The sequence below is a fragment of the Neofelis nebulosa genome, chromosome 4 (assembly GCF_028018385.1).
Source record: "Neofelis nebulosa isolate mNeoNeb1 chromosome 4, mNeoNeb1.pri, whole genome shotgun sequence".
In the NCBI taxonomy this organism is placed as follows: Eukaryota; Metazoa; Chordata; class Mammalia; order Carnivora; family Felidae; genus Neofelis; species Neofelis nebulosa.
In genome coordinates this window covers 93360164-93375463 of record NC_080785.1, presented here as the reverse complement: position 1 = coordinate 93375463, position 15300 = coordinate 93360164, and the positions used below count along the sequence as shown (strand labels likewise).

General features: G+C 43.0%; 1 protein-coding gene across 22 annotated transcripts in view; it reads left to right on the top strand.

Moving 5' to 3' along the window:
* The window catches only part of NRCAM (neuronal cell adhesion molecule), a 286918-nt gene that overhangs the window by 126462 nt on the left and 145156 nt on the right, over positions 1-15300 (top strand). The gene's annotated exons all lie outside the window — the stretch shown is intronic.

Below are 15300 nucleotides of genomic sequence, written 5' to 3'. Positions count from 1 at the left end.
CAGGACTCATAATTCACATCACCCAGACATCTCTGAGTGAGAAAAATATTCCAATGATCTAAAGATATGACTGGTACATACAGCTGTGAAATCATATGTAAATTTCTCCCCCTCAAGGTAAATGCTGTTATCAGTCTTGTGGATTTTTCCAGAACTACTTTCTATGCGTGTGCTAGCCAAAACTGATCTTTGACCATGACATCTCAAGTTAACCCTATAATATGATCGCTCTGCGGAGTTCATTCATTTAAGGGATATGTTTACGGATGACCTCTGTGTGTTAGGCATTGGTCTAGGCACGGTGTATTGCATGAACAAAGCAGACAAGATCCCTGTCCTCCTGAAACATAGGTCCTAGTGCATTGGACAACAAATAAAATAAATTAGTAAAATATATAATATGTTGGGTGGTGATTAGTGCTTCAGGGGAAAACAAAGCAGGGAAAGGAGCTGGGAGTTGGGTGCATGTTGCCATTGGGAGAGGGCGGCCACAGAAGGTGGCTCCAGCCACCGAGAAAATGACATGTGAGTAACGCCCTGAAGGAGTGAGAGAGTGGGCAGTGCAAGTGTTTGGAGAAACTGGAGCCCCCTGCTGGACCTCAAGCTCAGGACATTTTTTTTTTTTTTTTTTTTTTTTTCTTAAATGGCAAGGGGTACGGCTGCCTGGGTGGCTCAGCTAAGCATCTCACTTCAGCTCAGGTCATGATCTCGTGCTCCGTGAGTTCGAGCCCCGCGTCAGGCTCTGTGCTGACAGCTCAGCCTGGAGCCTGGATTCTGTGTCTCCTCCTCTGTCTGCCCCACCCCCATGCTCAGTCTCTCTCTCTCTCTCTCTCTCTCTCTCTCTCTCTCTCTCAAAAATAAATAAACATTAAAAAATTAAAAAAAATTGGGGCGCCTGGGTGGCGCAGTCGGTTAAGCGTCCGACTTCAGCCAGGTCACGATCTCGCGGTCCGTGAGGTTGAGCCCCCGCGTCAGGCTCTGGGCTGATGGCTCGGAGCCTGGAGCCTGTTTCCGATTCTGTGTCTCCCTCTCTCTGCACCTCCCCCGTTCATGCTCTGTCTCTCTCTGTCCCAAAAATAAATAAAAAACGTTGAAAAAAAAATTTAAAAAAAAAAAAAATTAAAAAAATAAATGGCATAGCAAGAGGTATTTTTTCTCTAAGTCACCCCAAATGAAGAAAAGAGAAATAACTCATTAAAAGTAGTGATCCATTAATAGAAGTCATATATCACTTCATTTATAGATTAAAATATTGCATTCTTATTTATTCTGCAAACGAGACTCAGATAAAAAAGCAAGAGTCCTCCCATGTACCTGGAGAAGGTGGTGTGGTCCCAGAACGCCAGAGTCCAAGATCTCTCTGGTTACACGTGGCTCCTTTATCACCGCTCTGAAGTTCCCAGGAGCTTTTCTAGGCTGGTTGAAAAGATTAGTGTATCTCCCTTCTTTTACCACAAGGGCCGTTTCCAGAATCTCCTCTTGGATAGTGGCTGTTGCTACCATGTTTCTAGAGACATGGACCTGTACTGGAATGCAGCCACCTCCTTGCTGTTTAGTGAAGTCAAGTCTGTTCTTATTTCTTGGCCATCAGGGCTCTGGGCTTAGGCTTGCCTGATATATGGTGTCTGATCGGAATGGTCTCAGCTAAAGATAAAAAGTTAAGTACAGGGGGCGCCTGGGTGGCTCAACTGGTGAAGTGTCTGACTCTTGATTTCAGTTCAGGTCATGATCTCGAGGTTTGTGAGATGAAGTCCCAGGTCTGGCTTTGTGCAGACAGCATGGAGCCTGCTTGGGATTCTGTCTCTCCCTCTCTTCTCTGCTCCCCACCCACTTGCATGCACTCTCTCTCTCTCTCTCTCTCAAAATAAATAAACATTAAAAAAGAAGGTATGACGGGCACCTGGGTGGTTAAGCGTCCAACTTTGGCTCAAGTCATGATCTCACGGTTTGTGGGTTTGAGCCCCAAGTTGGGCTCTGTGCTGACAGCTCAGAGCCTGGAGTCTGCTTCGGATTCTGTGTCTCCCTCTCTCTCTGCCCCCACCCCCCCCAACCTGTCTCTCTCTCAAGAGTAAATAAACTTTAAAAAAATTTTTTGAAGAAATAGTAAATTTTACACACACACAAGAGTTAGAGGACGGTTAGCATTTCTTTGCTTTATACAGACATAAGAGCATATGAAAACGGGATAATAATTTACTTAAAAAACGTGCGCACTCCTGGCGGGACTTCACTGACTCAAAATGGAAGCAGGTTTGTAGAGGTTACTGAAAACGGAAGCCCTCACCTCATCCCAGACTTTTGTACCCAACGCCGCTTCCAAGGGAAGCTTTCTCCCCGCAGTCATCAGTTCTGTGACACACTGCCCTTGATGAGTGGCAGGTGTCTTTACTGAGAACTTCAGTGGAACACATCTGGTCATTTGTGCTTTGGGAGAGTAGTGTTAAAAAGAAGACAACAGACCCAAACTAGAGTCGCTTATGCTATGTCTCTTGTCACCAAACTGGGACTGACTGACAGTTTTGACCATCAGACATGGAATCTTGAACCAGTCAGTCAGGAATCGCCTGATCCGCCCTAGTGAGGAAATCCGCCTGATAGACACCTGCCATCTCCTAAAGGAAAATGACCTTGCAGTAGCCAAACAGCTTTCCTGCCTCCTATGACTTCCTTGTTGCAGCCTCTCATTTCCTGCGGCTCCTTGGAGCTCCGTTCTACTGCTGGATTGGGTGCTGCTTGATTCTCATAGATTTTTCCTCAAATAAATTCTTTAAAAGTTTTTCAGCATGCCTCAGCTTATCCTGTAACAGTAGTGTCCTTGCTGATTTGACCTCATCCAAATGTGGATTCTTTGACCCTTTCAAAAGGTGGTCTGATGGGAGAGAAAGTCTTAGTATTCACAGGGAGGGGGTGCAAGGGAAGGCTTCTACGGAAAAATATTCTTAGGGAGTGAAGGAATTCAAATAAAGTACAGCGAGATGAAGAAGAAGGTTGTGATTCATAATTGAAAGCGGTGAAACTCTACCCAGGTGCTACCCCAGGATCAAACCCCTGATGTCTGCCTGAACTACTTGCGGTTGTCTTTTATGTGGCCTTCCTGTCTCAACTTTGTTCCCCTTCAGCCTATTCTCAGCCGGATCCAGCCTTTCAAATGGAAGTCAGATCATGTTACTTTTCAGCTCAGAACCTCTCAAGGGTTTTCACTCAGAGTGAAAGTCGGATGCCTTGCACCCATGTTCCGGGTCCAGATCGTCTGCTACCCCCATTCCTTCTCTGCTCTCCCTTCTCCAGCTCTTCTCTCTTCCTTCACCACCTTGATCTCCTTGCTGTTCTCAAACACAAAATCTCCTACCTCAGGGCCTTTGCACTTGTCTGGAACCCTCACCTTGCCTGCAAAGCCCTTCCCCAATGGTTCTCACAGTCACATCCTTCAAGTCTTCCCTGACATCACACCTTCTCAAGGAGGTTTTTCTCTGACCATCATGTTTAAGATTACAGCCCTCTCCATCTCTGCACTTCCCTGCTTTCACCACACTTCCTCTTTTCCTTCCAACATATTACATTTGTTTACCTATTTATTTTGCTTATTATCTGTCTTCACCCCCAAAATATAAGCTACACGAGAGCAGGAATTTCTGCCTTTTTAAATTCACTGCTCCTTTTGGCACCTACAGCACCTGGCTGGCACATACGTACGAGGTGCTCAGTAACTATTTGTCAAGTAAATGAATGAACCATGGAAATTTAGCTGGGGAAAGAGAACTTACTTCCTCTGAAAGTAGTGAACGGCTGGAGATGACACCATTTAAAAAAAAATTTTTTTTAATGTTTATTTATTTCTGAGACAGAGACAGAGCGTGAGTGGGGGAGGGGCAGAAAGAAAATGAGACACAGAATCCGAAGCAGGCTCCAGGCTCTGAGCTGTCACCCCAGAGCCCGACGCAGGGTTCGAACTCACAGACCACGAGATCATGACCTGAGCCGAAGTCGGACGCTCACCTGACTGAGCCACCCAGGCGCCCCTGGAGATCACACAATTTTTTAAAAAACCTTAAAGTGAAAAAAGTTTGTTGTCCGCACGGCTCATGCCTCCTGACAGGCTTGTTTTCTGGGTGTGCCAGATAGTGGATTGAGAAAGAAAGGCCTTGGATACCTCCAATGTCATGCTTTAATGCAAATGGAGCTGGGAACAGCAATGAGAAATAATGAAAAGAAAAAAAGGGTGGGGGGACGTAGAAATTGAAAATGGTTTGCTTCCAAAGTAATGATTTTCAAAGCAAAGGAATTGAATAGGAAAGAAATTAACAAAAACTCTGTCTCTGAAAATGCAAACTTCATTTACATTTTGATCTGTGCGATTTTTCAAGCTCAGTGATCCAAGGTCAGAGGGCACTTGTATTAGCATAGACCTTGCTTTGTTAATTCACCTCTGACTAAACCTCTCAATTCCTTTTTATGATGGTGGCGTTCCAGTGACAATAAAACCAAGCTCTCATAACACCAGAAACATTTATACAGCACTTAGACAATTCCTAAATGAATTGTCCCCAGAGACCTTAAGAGATAGGTCAGGATTATTAACCCCATTTTGTACACAGAGAGGAAGTAATTTGCCTAATGTCACCTGGTAAGCTATTGGATTCATAACTTGATTGCTTTATTTGGAAATAATGGCTCATTTAATACAGGTCATGTTGCATTAAAGATGACCTCTTTTTAAATGGGCAGCTTCATATTTGAACTTAACTTTAGTTAGTGACCTGGAACTAATAGTATTCCAGATTTCCATAAGACCAGCGTTTCAAATTCTCAAGTTGGGAGACTGATCTAGAGAACAGAGAGATCTGAGACTCCCAAAGCCATTTTGGGATTGACCAGGACTGGGCCACTCTGCTCAGATACTACTATGGAGAAATCTACTACGGTAGGCTTAGCATTTAAATCCCGTTTGAATTTCTTTGCTTTTTGCCGTTTTTTTTTTTGTGTGTGTGTGTTTTTTTTACGCTCATAACATTCCTTTTGGTTCAAAAAATCAGTACAAGTAAAATTGAAAATCAGTGCTTCCATGGACAACTAAGAAATGGAGATAAAACCTTATTAGGATGTCCCGGGTGCCAGTCAGTAAATATTGTGGGAACCACGGGATGAACACCACTGACACTACATCAGAGTTGTGTTTGGAACCCATTTTATTCTGATTCAATTGTGGCTCATTCCTTTTTCCTTCCAGAGCAGTATGATGAGAAGACCTCAGATTTCGTTCAATGACCATGGCAGCTACTTAGGAAGCGTGGAGGGGAAATAAAGAGCCCCACTCACCAGTGGAGGCTACTTGTGAGTTCGTGTCTCTATAAAGAAGAGACTAAAAAGCCAGAGCATTTAAAGAGAATTTTGAATAAGGAATAACTTGCCAACTTTGAAAGCTCATAGTGAAAAAAATAAAAAAAGAAGAAGAAATGTCTAGTCTTTATCCAAATGTTTGAAAGTTTTTCAGACGTCTTATCATTTCATCTTTTTAGTGAGACTTGTTTAGCGCCAACAGTAAAAATGCAAATGATGCTTCTAATTTTTCAAAAAGAGATTGTCCCCTTCTTTTTATGGTAAATGTATTCATTCTTTTTTTACTCTGGCTAAATCTGACTTGTTGCATTTTTATCCCTTTCTCTGCAATCTGACATATGATTTGTGGCATCTGCTAGGAATATGAACTACAGTTTTGAAACAAATGCCGTTTCACTGGGCATTTAAAAACACCGTTTTAAACATCGGAAAGATGCTGCATGGGAAATCTAGGAACGCGTTTGTACCCAAGTATATTAAATTTGTTTAGGCCAAAGTGTAAACTGATAGAACAATAATAGGTTTTAAACCGAGTCAGATTAAACTTTAAAATGAAGATCTTTGTAAGGCTAAATCTCAAAACGCAATGGTGTTGGAGGCCTCTGCAAATAAACCGTGGTTCCCAGGCCCTATAAAACCGAGGGGGCTTTGGTTGTTTATGATAAAACGTACCCGAAGCTGCCTTGAGAGCCTTCTTGCTAGCTACATTACATTCTTAAGGTAATTTAAGCAGAACCACGAATTGACAGATCTGAATTGTATAAATGACAATTTGGTGAAAAGGTGAATTGTGTAAATTACATGGGTCAAGTCTATACAACTTTTCTGAACTTTGAGAGATAGTCTCGAAAGTACTTTGTTGTTCTGAGGTCAGATGAACTCACTGTACAGTTAAAAGCGTGATGTTTCCTACTCCCTGTTTTTATCCGGAATTTGAAATGCAGAAATGTCTGTCACCTACTTCTTGAATGTTTAATCTGCGTAAATTAAAATAGCCTGTGGCTAATTTGATTATATGTAAAAGGTGCCCTTGTTATTACTTTATGTATCTGCCCTTAGCACGCACAGTATTGTGCAGATCTGAGTTTTGTTCCCCATTCAACAGTATATATTAGCATCAATAACCATATCTTAAAGGAAGAAATGATATGTATTTGATTCTTTGTTCAAGTTCTTAAATATTAATTGAATTTGTACAGCATTTGGTTAAATGTCCTGTTGTCACCTTATAGGTTAATGAAAGATGCCTACGCAATCATATTTTGCAAAGTCTAATATACTTCATTTCTTTGATTGAATTGTTTAACTCCCCCCCCCCCCCCAAAGTATCCACTTTAAACAGTGTTGATCAAGTGTGGGCAACTTAATTTACTAACCTTGCAAATTCTGGTGACTGTTTTAATCATATTCAACTTCATTAGTAGGTTTTATAATAGAACCTTAAGAGACTATGTTTTGATTAGCACTAAAAAATTAAAACTTGGCATGCTGTTTAGAATTCCTTATCTGATCATGATAATTCTTTGAAATGTTAAATACTGTCTTTCATCTGAGAGCTTCAAAGAGTTTCACCTATTTTCATAACTGTATAGGACTTTACTTATAGTCCTTTGCCCTCATTTTCTGTTGGTCGTTTTTAAATTGTGAGAGCAGCCAAGGAAGTATCATTTTTGATCAGATCATTCCTCTCCCACCCCCAGCCTCGTTACAGTACATCGATGGCTCCCCATTGCCCTTAAGACAAAAACGGAAAGATCCACGGGGCTCTGCGCGGCCCCTGGGCCTCCGCCTGCTTTTCTAGCCTCGATGTGGCCACTCTCCACTTCCTTCCCCTCTTCCCTGGTGCCACACTGTCCCTGCCCACTCCTGTCCGTCAGATCTCAACCCAGACATCAGTCCCTTCACAAAGACCTTGATTGAGCCAGTTCCCATCACCACACAACACACTCTAGGAGTCCACACATCTCTGCTTTGATGACTTTCCAAGGTGGATATTTTAGATTCATATATGTCTCCTGTGGCCAGCTAGAAGCTTCATGAGGCCAAAGAAGGGTCTGGTTTGCTGATGTTTTCATTGCTGTTTTTTCACCGTTGTATTTCTGGTGCCCAAGCATAGAGCTTGGCAAGCGACAGACATTTAATAAATACTTGCCGAGTGTATGAGGGGATGAATAAGTAAATGCTGTCCGAGGACAGGACTCGTTTCTATTCCGTTCACTGCTAGGTCTTAGTGCCTAGAACAGTGCCTGCCTAGGCCACAATAATTCTCCTTAAACATCGGTTGAATACATTCATGGTTTCCTAACTTCTCAAGGAGATAGAAAGTACAGGAGAGTGTAGGGTTAGGTTCATTTTTTTTCCTGCAAATACTCTATCATATTCATTAATGTACTGAGTTGGAGGGAGGCCTATAACCATGATTTTTTTTTATTGGGGTAAAGCATATATAACATAAAACTTACTATTTTAACCATTTTGAAGCGTACAATGGTATTAGGTGCCTTCGAGTCATCATGTGATCATCACTCACCCATCTCCAGGACTTTTTCATCATTCCTGACTGAAACTATTCATAAAACAATAACTCCCCACGTAGCCATGTGGTTTTACAAAGTTTTATTTGTTTGCCTTAGAATCTTTTCTTCCAGCGCATTATGTAGAAGTTCGAGGCGCAAAATAGGTGAACATAACTGCTTTGGCTTCTTGAATAGGGTTGGATTCCTCCCCTACCTCTGTTTCATTCTGTATCGTGTTGGTGGTAACATTATCTGGAGACTGTTCTGGGACAGGGGTGCCCAGGGGAGGTGAGTGTGCTACCTGGGGCCACAGACATCCATCTGCACAGCCGTGGATGAGGTCTCATCTCCCCCAGTTCAAACCCGGAGGGTATCTTTGTTTCCTCCTTCTCTGTTTCACTACCTCCTCTGCAGACACACATACGTGTGCGTGAGTGTGCGCGCGTGCGCGCGCACACACACACACACACACACACACACACACACACGGGTATACATTTATAGTCACTGTCCTGAGACCGTGAGCTGCTTAAAGATTGGGATCATGGCAAACTTGTCTAGATTCCTAAATCTCTGTAATGCTTGTTGACAGCATGTTTTCTACCCCGTGGATAAAAAACTTCCCCAGTTTGACTTTCCTCTAGGAAGGAAGTCTGACAGCCTCACAACGTGGTACATTTCACGGTTTAGCCATCAGAGACCTTTTTCACCACGTTGCTGAGAGTGTGGCCCAAGACCACGTGCATCAGAAACCCCCGGGCTGCCTATTAGAAAAGTGGATTTCCAGGCCCCGCCTACACCTACTGAATCAGATGCTCTCAAAAACTATTTTCAACCTTCCCCGTGTTGTGGGTAGTGTGTTATTTTATGTGCTGTCAAGTAAATGCTCTGTATTTGTTTGGTTTGTATTTAGTGAAGTTTTTTCAACTATCTGCTCCGTAAAATTTTCAGGACCTTCATTTATTCAATGACAGTTTAATTAGCCTCCTTTAAGCTTTTTCTTTCTGGAGCAAAATAAGCACTGTTACTTAATTGTCTCTAATAGAACTTATTTTAAAACTAAATCTTTTCCCCTTAGATTATACGCACGGGAAAAGGACCAATGAGGGATAGATTTAATCTAAGGTTTCTGGGGTGCCTGGGTGGCTCAGTTGGTTAAACATTCCACTCTCTTTTCTTTTCTTTTTTTTTTTTTAATGTTTATTTATTTTCGAGAGAGAGAGAGAGAGAGAGACAGAGTGTGAGCAGAGGAGGGGCAGAGAGAGAGGGAGACACAAAATCCGAAGCAGAGCACAACACAGGGCTCAGACCCATGAACTGTGAGATCATGACCTGAGCTGAAGTCGGACGCTTAACCGACTGAGCCACCCAAGCGCCCCATTATGCCACTCTTGATTTCGGGTCAGGTCATGATCTCACGGCTCATGGGTTCAAGCCCCGCGTCAGACTCTGTACCGAGAGTGCAGAGCCTGATTGGAATCCTCTCTCTCTACCTCTCTCTCTGGCTCTCCTCTGCTCATACTCTCTCTCTCTCTGTCTCAAAAAATAAACAAATAAACTTAAACAAAACTTTAACGTTTCCGTAATATTCACAACACACTGACTCGATTAGCTAGGGCAAAGCTAACTGTTGTAACAAACCCCCACATTGTAGAAACTTCACTGGGTTAGAATTCCCTTCCCATTCTGGGACCAGTCCAGTGCTGGTAATGTAACACCATTTGTGTGGATAGAAGGGTCTCTACTTGTCCCTCTTCAGGGACCTGTGTTGACACAGGCCATGCCATGTGACTTCCAAAGTCACACTGGGCGTTGACATCCAGCCAGCAGTAGAGAGATGACTTATGGGAAAGACACTTGCTTCTTAAACATGTGGGAGAGGAATTGATACATATTAACTCCCTTACATCTCACTGTCTCGCCTAGGGGCAAGGGGAGCTGGAAAGGTAGAGCCTGGACAGGGGCCTCTTCCCTATGGCCACTCTGCATGGCAAAGGGGGGCATGGCTCTTTGGTAGAAGGCTAGCCGTTACTGCACACTGGAATTCGAGGTTTCTATTTATAGTAGTTGCTCCTGTTAAACCATGAAATGTGCCATGCATGTAGGTTAAAATACTGCAACAGTGTACGTGACAGCATGATTGCCAATGCCCTGACCGACAGCAAGATGGCATATATCCAGCATGCCAGACATGAATGTAATTTGCTCACTCGCAGATGTTCGCGCCGTCTACAAGGTAGCAAATGGTGATGTTACTTGAAACAATGTTAAGCTTCTGGGGTTGGGGGCGGGGCCGTCAGTCTTCCATCTGTATAATGTGATTGAACAAGGGATGAGTGGTTTCACTTCTCTGAAAGGTAGAGCATGACACACGGGTTTACCTCCAAGTTCCTGATCACAGTGGATCCCTGCCCTGCCCCCACCTTGACGTTTAAGAGATCACAGAGGCGGCCCCAAGTTCCAACAGGTTTACTAGTCTTGCAAGAGTAAACTGCGCTTGATGCTAAACTTGGGTCTGGAAGGTAGGACCCTGTATCCTTGGAACCCCAGCCACCGAGGCTGCTCTCTGGTGCCATCTGGTTGAACCCACTTCATTCCAGATCATACTCTCTGCTTTTTGGAATGTATTTTGTTTCAGAGGCTGCTGAAGTGCAGAGAACTGGGTTTCAAGATGATTTGGGCTTTTCGCCCCTGCCAAACTGAATTAGGCTGCTGGATGGCAGGCCTACCCAGGGAAACCAAAGATAAATGCCAGTTTTAATAGGGTTGTTTGTTTATCCTTTTCTCTCCAGTTAATAAGTATGAATGGACCCCAAATTCAGTCCAAGGATCATGTCAAAGGCAGGAAGTTGAGAGAAAAAGAAGAGTTGGTGGGGGGAGTTAATCCATGATTTTGATACTACTGAAGTTTTGTGAAGACCAAATATTAAAAATAAGTTTGTGAATCATCATCATTTCATAATGGTAAAAGTGCAAAACAATTTTGCATGCTCCATAAACACATAACAGTGCAGGTGGATAAATACGTTGTTACATGTAAGGTTTTCAAATTGAATGTTCTAAAAAGTATTGCTTTGCCATATTGATTTTTTAAGAGTGTAAACAGGAAATAAAATCATCACAGTGGAAAACAGAATTGGCTTGAGGGTCAAATGCCTGGCATTTTAATGTAATCTGCCTTTTGCTGTATCATCCATTAAAGCCAGTTGTTAGAAATCTACCTTGCAGAAACCAAAGAGTAATATTAGCATTTTTAATGTCCTCACAGTTATGCCAGAGTCTAAACCAAATGAGATTTTGACTGTTTTTGCTTGCTGTTACTTTTTACCCCGTAGCATTTGCAATAACAGATTTTCAGCTGCATGTGCAATGTTATAGGTTCTCATTTTAAACCAAAACAAACAAAAACAAAAACAAAATTCCTGCAAAACATCCGTGCCGATCAATAGTTCTATTTCCTTTGGAGCCATCAGGAAATGCATTATTTTTCCATGAGTGGCCAAGGCAAATGTGCACTTTCTTGAATTATTGAATGTTTTCATGTTATACTTATGCACCATTGAATTCCTTTTATTGTAATTGATTTACTGTGTGTACCGTGTCCTTTGGGTTTCTGTATTTTTTACCTAGATATTATTTATCTTTTCTGAAGGCTACTTTTAAATTACATCAGATCTCATCTTGACCTTTTGACTTAGGACTGGTTTTATTTAATAGGATAAGTTGATTGTATTTTGGTTAAAGGAAATTGAGTTGTTACTTTGTTATTGGAAAAATAATCCTTTAGCAATGATGTATTACCCCATTCTGTCAACCTAGATGTGTTTCAGAGTGATGAAAGCCCATTGATGCAGTTGTCAAAGCAAGAGTAATGAATGTACCAAAAATTCATTCCTAGAAATGTTTGGCATAATTGCTGACATGGTAATACAATTAATATGTAGTCTTTTGGTGGTCTTTGCAGAGGCTCGGGGGTTTCAGTCGTCACAAGGAGGTTAAAAATGAGGCCACGCACTATCAATACACATATATATCAATACACATAAACAAAGACGAAATAATTTTCCCCACACAACGTCTGTGGGAAACCACACCCACAGACGTGTGTGTTCTTTTCAGGACACTTTGCCCTGAATTGAATTATACTAAAAGCAATTCAAATTTATCAAAAGCACCCCATTCCTTGGACTTCTCTTTAAAATCTGTGTTCAAAAATGTCTTCTTCTACACCATACCCAGTGGTATTTTCAGACCTGCCCTTTTTGTGAAACATTGCTAATAAAGGGCATTCTTGGCGGGGGGGTGGGGAGGGCATTGGAATGATAGTGCAGTAGATGTCGCTGCCCGTCGGAGACTGCTGGCCACGGGAGACGCTGGCACCGTCTGTGGTGTGGGCGCTTCCTGCTGACTCCATGTAAATGGAGTCCCCCCATTTTCAGGCCCCCCATTTACATGCCATTTACATGAGACCTTCCTGCAGGTCTCAACCCTGTGGCCCTCCCTCCTGCCTCCCCAACCCTATGATTCTTGGCTCCCTCAGTGTTTCCCATCAACCTGACCGCCCTTTCCAACAGCTTCTTCTGCTGCTTTCCTCCCCATAAATCTCAGGAGCACCCCGTCTCCAGGTTCATCCTGGCTTCTCTCAAAAGCTCTGCGGGGAGGTAAAAGAAGTACAAGTTTTGGATTGACTTAGAAGTGGATGTATTACTTGGGAGTCGTGGGAGTAGGGTCATTTACTCACCCTCTCTGTGCTTCAGTTCGTGCCTCTGTGTCAAGGTGATGAGGACACTTACAGAATTGGTGCGTCACCTATATACACAGGGCCTGGGACACAGTAGTAGCCCATAAAATGTGAGGTCTCTTTCTCTTCAGGTAAAATTTGGGCAAGATTAATTCTATTGACATGTGTCTTTCATAGGTCCACTTCCCAGTAGTTAGCTGTAGCCTGAAGTCATCTGTGATAGAGATTTTCAGCAGTAGCTCCACAGCAACGTGTGTAGATGCTTCAAACGCAAGAAGTGGAACCAAGTAGTTGGGGTGACAATTCCCCTAAGAGACTTGGTTCGGCGAACTAAAGCACCCTTTGAGTTTTTGTTGACTTTGCCGTACGCAAAAATTCGTGTTAGAAGAGACTTGAAGAAGGAAGGAACGAGCTACCCTTCTAAGTTGCAAATTCGCCTTACCCTGATTGTTTGGGGGTGAAAGATGGTGATACGTTTTGGCCGGCAACCCAGGAATGCGTACATTTGTGGTTCCCAAAGGAGATACTTGCAGGGGAGACATTGACAAAACAAGACAAATAATGACGTATATTGGCTGAGGCTTTGGTCTTGAGTCCCAGGGCAGAACTCCATTACACTGGTCTAGAAGAGGTGACAGACTCCTTTCCCCTGAGTGAAGTTGGCTTGAAATGACCTGGAAGCAAAGTACTCCCTTACGTCTGATTCCCTAAGGCCCAAACCGAGGTCAGACATTAACCCAAGGTCCACATCCCTCAGTGGGAGGGGTTTCCCCCATGTCCACTATGGTGCTGGGCAGAGCCAGAAGCGGAGCCAGACTGCCCTGGGGGAGAGAAATGGTGGAAAGATGGAGAGACAGCAAGGTGAAGGGGGAGGAAGAAGACAGATCTACATGCTAACCTGATAAAGTTTCACCTGTAAAGGTGCACTTACTTATGTGTTATACTTTTATCCTCGTTTATATTATTTTATATTCTTATATCCTCACATATCCTCGTATATATATTCTTTAATCCTCTTTTATCCAGTGCATTGACAGAATATATTACATGTTCCATATGTTTGTTGGATTGACTTGTTACTGTAGACATAACTTCAGATTCTTGCAAACTCCTTCTTACACACCTCAAAAGAGGTTTTTAAATGCGGGAACTAGGGGCACTTGGGTGGCTAAGTCAGTAGAGCATCCCACTCTTGATCTCAGCTTGGGTCTTGATCTTAGGGTCGTGAGTTCAAGCCCCATGTTGGGCTCTGTGCTGGGCGTACAGCCTACTTAAAAAAGAAAAAGGTGGGAACTAAATAGAAGTGAAGAAATTCTTGATTACTCTAAAATTGTTTTGTTTTGTTTTTTTCTTTCCTAAAATTGGTTTTAATTCCAGGGAGGAATCATTTACCTCAGCAACATTTAAGAAATATTTTTTTTAAATGTTTATTTATTTTTGAGAGAGAGAGAGAGAGAGAGAGGCAGAGTGCAAGTGGGGGAGGGGCAGAGAGAGAAGGAGACACAGAATCTGAAGCAGGCTCCAGGCTCTGAGCTGTCAGCACAGAGCCCGATGCAGGGCTCGAACCCACAAACTGTGAGATCATAACCTGAGCCAAAGTCAGACGCTTAACCGACAGAGCCACCCAGGTGCCCCTCAACAACATTTTTTTTGTCCTAATAAAATGTCATTGCATCAGATCCAATGAAAATTATGAAGAGTGGTTTTACCTGTCACTGAGGTAAAGGTCTTTGCAATTTTACACAGAAAATGTTGTATGGCGCACACGTAAACAGGAACGTCTGAGATGATTGCACATGCTTTTATCTTATTAATGGGATCTCTTTGCACTTCACAAGTTGCCTTCATATTTCAATGCAGTCGGGAGTTCCTGAATTGACACTTGTTTCTCCTCTCTGAAAGGTTTTTTCAGAGGTCTGATAGTATGACTTCTGTTTCCAAAAATCCAAAGTCCAAAAAGCCACACATCCTCCCTTAGAAAGCCCTGGGTGTCACTGAATTGGTTGTCTAAGAAAATGAGCCCTAATGGACTCAGCTGCGATTGTCTTCCCTGTCCGTGCTGTCCTTTTCTGGCTGGTTCTCAGCTGGAGTATCTGCAAAGGGAGCATTCAGGCTGAGGAGCACGGGGAGTTTGGAGCTGGTCAAGCTCTGGAGCTGTCCATAGCTGAGTCTTTGTCATAGCCCCGATAGGGATCCTCCCCCTTGGCTGCCCCCACCATCCCTTTATGACCTTCATTGAGAACTTGGGGGGCCTTCCAAACAAAGTCAAAAGAATTCCTACTCTCCTACGTGAAAAAAATTTTTTTGAAGTTTATTTGTTTATTTTGAGAGAGAAAGAGAGAGAGAGAGAGAGAGAGAGAAAGCCAAAGTGGGGGAGTCACAGAGAGAGAGAGAGAGAGAGAGAGAGAGAGAGAGAGAGAGAGAGAATCCCAAGCAGGCTCCACACTGTCAGTGCAGAGCCCAATGCAGGGTTCGAACTCCTGAAACGTGAGATCATGACCTGAGCCGAGATCAAGGGTTGGCCACTTAATCGACTGAGCCACCCAGGCACCACCCCCTAAATGAAAAATTTTAAGAATAGCAACAATAATAAGGGAGCCCGCAGCAAGGAAGTATTTTAGCCTCACTGTATAAGTGCATACAAAACAAAACAAAACAAAATTTTCCATTTTCTGAACTGGAAAGAGGGAACAAGCATGTCGCTTT